This window comes from Citrus sinensis, chromosome 3, assembly GCF_022201045.2.
Source record: "Citrus sinensis cultivar Valencia sweet orange chromosome 3, DVS_A1.0, whole genome shotgun sequence".
NCBI lineage: Eukaryota > Viridiplantae > Streptophyta > Magnoliopsida > Sapindales > Rutaceae > Citrus > Citrus sinensis.
Window position 1 is genome coordinate 26,479,681 of NC_068558.1, and position 6,247 is coordinate 26,485,927.

The 6,247-nt window shown below is 33.4% G+C and overlaps 1 pseudogene; it reads left to right on the plus strand.

The window, feature by feature from the left end:
• LOC127898708 (GDSL esterase/lipase At1g71691-like) overlaps nt 1-5,630 on the plus strand; it is a 50,091-nt pseudogene extending 44,461 nt beyond the window's left edge.
• The last annotated feature ends 617 nt before the right edge of the window (nt 5,631-6,247 follow it).

The window sequence follows — 6,247 nt, forward strand, 5'->3', positions numbered from 1 at the left end:
GTCATTATATCTGACACATTCTTCATGAATATAGTCAGGCTACAACTATTTCTTTTCAAGCACGTCTTGTATTCATTGATATCTCACCTTATATGCTTGAATTTCGAATGGTATGTTAAATTCATTGCCAAGTGAGAGCACTTTGATTATCACAGTACACGACATAGCTATTTTGTTTCACATCCAGCTCTTGTAAGAAATTCTTCACCACAAAGGGTTTTAGTGATTGCAATATACTCTGCTTCTATGGTGGGGACAACAACACGAAGTTTGAAATCCTCTTAGACTACCCCCTGCAAAGGTAAGCAAATATCCTGATAGGAATTTTCCAGGATCAACATCTCTTGCCATATATGTTGTACACTTATAACACAACTTGTCACCATTAAAACATAAACATGTCTTGGAAGTGACTCTGAGATATCTGAGGGTCCATTTCACTGCTGTTCAGTGTTCTTTGCCTGTACTATAAAGAAACTGACTGAGTACACCGACTGCATGGGCAATATTTGGTACAAGCCATGGCGTACATCAGTCTGCAAAGTGTTGAAGCATAAAATAGTCCTTTCATCTGCTGCTTCTCTTTCTCGCTTGTAGGAAAATGCTTGGAACTAAACCTAAAATGGCCCGCAAGTGGAGAACAAACATATTTTGCCTTGCTCATGTTAATTCTTTCAAGAGCACTTTCAATAAATGCTTCTTGAGATAACCATAACTTGCCAATTTTTCTGTCATAGGAAATCGTCATGCCAAGAATGTATTTGTCGATCCTTGGTCTTTTATTATAAATGACTTGCTAAGCTTTTTCTTTAGATTATCAATCTTACTAGCATCATGGTCAACAATCAACATATCATCCACATAAAGCAAAAGAATGATAAAATTATTATCACCAAGCTTCTTTACAAAAAGATAATGGTCAGACATAATCTTGCTAAAACCATGATTCTCTGTAAAAAAATCAAACTTTCCTACAAATGTAGTATCGGTGCCTATTTCAGTCAATACAAACTTTTCTTCAACTTGCATACACTTTCTTTGTTGCCTTTAACATTGAATCATTTAGGTTGCTCCATGAATATCTCCTCCTTTAAGTCACCATGCAAGAAACTCATTCTCATATCCTAGAGACTTTCTATCCATCAACATCCAAGATTTATCCATATTTAGACTATTAACTTTCCTACAAATGCATCACATTTCATTTGTTCAGTTTTATTAATATTGGAGTTTGATATTGTTTCCAACCATAAGAACAACTATTAAAGTTACAAAATCAACAAGAAAACAGCAGTTAAAATACAATAAAAAATAACACTTAACAGCAAGAGAAAACCTATATCTTCATCATGACTAATTATAACAGTAATATTATAAGCCATATACCATAAATCATGGAAAGAGCAAATAATATAATTTTCAAAAAATAGAGAAATAGAAAAAAATAGAAGTACCTTTTGCTATTCGTTCCAAGAATCGCGGAGCAGGTAACAACTTAAGAGACTAAATCACGACTAAAAATAGAGAAGAATAGAAGCAAGACTTGTTTTTAGATTTCTACTGAAAAAGACAAAATTATTGAAATAAAACTTGTCCACGACAATAAACTAGCTAGCTATTGAAATGATTTAAACAATCCATAAATAAAGTATTAAATTAAGTATGCAAATGTCACATGTAGCAAAACAACATATGCAATATGATGAAATTTCAACAGCAAAATTGGGTGTTAAAACCGTTAAATAAAATCCATTTTTCCATTAGAGAAATCTAAATTTTGAGAATTTTGGTTTAGCTTGCTTTGGTCAAACTCAGTCACTCTGCACAGTGACAAAGAAAAAGAAGCAGTTGAAACAAAATGAGAGTGACATTGCATAGACTTGATAGTGAAATGTCATTTTCTTGATGCTAATTTATTCCGTTTCTATTTGGAATGATTGATACAAGCGGAAAGGTGTTAAAGAATTGCTTAAAATACTTTATAGGGGCAAAGAGCAATTGCAGCAGTTTAGCCATGTCAATAAGTAAGAACTTGACCAGTATGTAAAGTTCACAAAGTAGCTAGAAGAACTCCCGAGAAGGCATTAGTAGAATGTAGCCACTATAAAAATTTCCACAAACAAATTAATTTATAAAAAAGCAGTGGATAAGGAGTTAAGCATACATTAATTTGTTTTTGGAACATACAGCGAAATTTCCATATTGGCTACTATTCCACTAATGGTTTCTTTCCACAATTCCCAATATTAAGATCTATTGAAAACTAAGCATACATTAAATTGCTTGTGGAAATTTACATAAGTCAATATAACAGCAGTTGAACTGGATGCAGTTTGGGTGGAGAAAAATAGTTTCTGTTCCTAATTCCCATTATTATGTTCTATTGAAAATTAAACATACATTAATTTGTTTCTGGAAATTTACATAAGTCAATATAATAGTAGCTGAACTGGATGCAGTTTGGGTGGAGAAGTAGTGAGCGCTGGTTTTGGTGGAGATGTTGGAATTAAAGAGGTACTAAATAACTACAACTTTAAATCAAAAGAAAGGTTTGTGCTAATATTTGCCATGCATAACTTCAACTTTAAATCAAACTAATGCTTACAAATGGCATGCATCCATATCCACCACGTCGCATACTACATCACTCTTATAAATCTTTCTAATGGAGAAAGGAACACGACATTATTCGCATTTTTGTCCCTTTCTTAATCTACTATATTTTGTAAGGTGCTGGGTATTTTTCTGTTGAAAGTCCTATCATATCGATTAGCGCCTTTAAAATTATGTTCTCACTATTGTCGATATCAATTATCACGTTGCACACCTTATCTTTGATGGTGCCACGTGTTCTGAAATCTTATTGCACTAATTATCCTCTTCAAATCTTGGTGCTAATAAAATCTTCTACATAGTGTAATTCAACATCTCTCCTTCATGTACCTCTAACTCTAAAGCTTCTTCATCATCCTCATCCTCAACATTATTCATCTCTGCTTAGCCATAGCGTTTATTTTCTCTCTTTCAAATATCAAATAATGGTTAATATTTTCTTCAGGATTATCTTTTCTTTCTTGCTTGTGATGCTGCTGCTGCTGCTGCTCATGAATGATAAAGTGGCGCTAGGGCAAGATGGGGATTCCGTGGGATCAACACAAGGAGGAGGAGGAAGAGAAATGGTGCCTGCCTTGTTCATTTTTGGAGATTCACTTATCGATAATGGCAACAATAACAATCTTCCTTCTTTTGCCAAAGCAAATTATTACCCCTATGGTATCGATTTCAATGGTGGCCCAACTGGCCGCTTTTCTAATGGCTACACCATGGTCGATGAAATTGGTAACTCTCTTTATCTATGCATTTGATTTATATTTTTATAATTTTTTTTCCTTTTCAAAATCCTGAAGGTACATGAAAATTTATATACACCATGATTGCATGCAATGCAGGGTATTTTAATTGCTGATCTGACGAATTATTATGATTACTTCTTTGCTAGCTAAAAAAAAAAGCATAAAACAGATGTCATTTTTAGATTTTTCTTCTTTGTAAATTTGTGTCACACTCTTGAGCATAGTTAGAAATATCTGTGAAGCGAGTTTCATAGTCATGGCTTCAATGACACATATCCAAATTCATTACAATTAATTAATTGATTTCCTACTTCTATCCCTTTTAAAAAAAATTAACAAAATAAAAGTACTTGTTTAGTTATCTATTTCGGGGGTGGGGGGGGGGGGGGGGGGGGCGGGGGGAGGACGACTATTGCCATTTATTGCTCTGCCCCTACCTCTATATGTCTCTTTGGGAGGGCTCGCACTGTCCCATAATATTTATTTCTAAACAATCACAGTCATTATCTTAAATCAATAAAAATAACAGAATTTTTTCTTTTATTTTTTACATTTATTATATCTACACCCACCTATACCTAACTCGTATTAATCCGCAAGTACGATCTGTTTGGGGATAAATTCACCATATCTGGTAGGCATGTCTTATTAATGGCTAAAAGCTTCCATATGCATAACCTCTTTAAATTGTGTCCCCTTTCAAAGAAAATTTTCTTTTTTGTCCATTAGCTTTTATTTACTCTTCACAAATATTTTTAATGCCATATTAACCAAATCTTGTAAATTCATCCATTCAGCTGAACTACTGGGACTTCCTCTGATTCCTGCATACTCTGAAGCTTCCGGTGCACAAGTGCTTCACGGAGTCAGCTATGCTTCTGCCGCTGCTGGAATCCTCGACATCACCGGAAGAAACTTCGTAAGGACTCATATATCTAATTCAAACGAACCAGGATTCCCTTTTGATCTGAATTTTAATTAGAGGATTTTATATCTAACACGAGATCCGATCATTAGTAGAAAATTTTTGCTGCATGGTCAGGTAGGTCGCATACCGTTTGATCAACAAATAAGGAATTTTCAGAACACACTTGATCAGGTCACTGATAATCTCGGAGCAAGTGATGTATCAAATGCAATTGCAAGATGTATATTTTTTGTAGGAATGGGCAGCAATGACTACCTAAACAATTATCTCATGCCCAATTACAATACCAAAAATCAATACAATGCTCAGCAATATGCTGATCTTTTGGTTTCAGAATACTCAAGACAACTCACAGTAAGATTCAATTTCACTATATTTACATTTTTTACCATATGCATGCATTTTAGTTACTTTATTTTTTTAGCTTGTAAACATATTTATATAACTTGTATTAAGTATTGATTGAAAATCTACAGACCCTTTACAATTTGGGAGCAAGGAAATTTGTGTTGGCCGGATTAGGAAGAATCGGATGTATTCCAAGAATTTTGGCTCAAAATCAAATGGATCGCTGTTCAGAAGAAGTGAATCAACTTGTTATGCCTTTTAATGCAAATGTGAAGACTATGATTAACAATCTTAATGCCAATCTTCCTGGTGCAAGATTCACCTTCATTGACATTGCCCGCATGTTTGAAGATCTCCTCACCAATTATAGATCATACGGTATGCAATTTTCCCACTAAACATATCGTATTGTAGTTAGATATGATGTGTGCTGTCTGGCCTAAAATCTTTTATTTTAAAACGTGTAGACACTGACAAAAGATAATAAAGATTTCGTCCTCATATTTTAAAATCAAGGAACAATTTACAGTGGCTGAACTAGGATTTTGATTTGACAAGCACGGCCTAGAGGTGGAAATAACGGAGAAATTATCGTCTTGCTGTGCTACAATAAAAGCAAGACATTTTAAAATTAAATTTAAATAAGTGCATAAAATAAGCAAAATTTTACTTAATAGAATAATGTTTATGATCACTTTTTTTTTATCCCAAATAATTCTGCAGGATTCAGTGTAATAGATCGAGGGTGCTGTGGCATTGGACGAAACGGAGGCCAAATTACATGTCTTCCATTCCAAATACCATGTGCAAATCGAGAACAATACCATGAGCATTTCACCCAACAGAAGCTGTGAACATTATGTTTGGAAGAAAAGCTTTCTATGGTGACCAGTGCGTTGTTTATCCCATGAACATCCAGCAGCTTGCCAGTCTTTAAACTTAGAAATTAAAGGGACATTTATGTTATTGTAATGTTTCTTGCTTGCTTAATTGCTTTGCATAATTGTTGGGATTATATGCTTTTTTAAAGCATATTAATTTATTTTCTGATTAATAAAATATTTGAGATATTTTCAATTGAATAAATATTTTGAATAAGGTCCGTTTAATCATATTATATGTATTTATGTGATCATCATATGGATTCACAGAAGATATAAATACAAGTTATCTTATGATTAAATAAATTAAGTTCGCAGTTGATAAATAGAGTTGGGCGCTCTATTTATGTTTAGGCTGTATGTAAAATAAAGAACGGAGTTTATGAATAAAACTCTCCTCATCTTGCATTAACGTTGCTACATATATATATAGATGTACAGCCCTAAAGAATAGAATCCTAAGTAGAAAAGCATTACAGATTCATAATATATATACAAATCTAATTGCCTTAAATATGAAACTGAATTCTATACGACTTCTATATACAAAACCGAATGCTATACGAATTCTATACGTTAATACTGTAGTTAATTGTTATAAGTGAATATGAAATAGTTCACTCAAAGCAAGGATAAATGGATGAAAGTACTACACATTTTATTCACAATGAGGTTGCCTTTTATAGGCGTTACATGAACAAACTTAACGAAATAATAGCAGCCATTATTCAACAAAT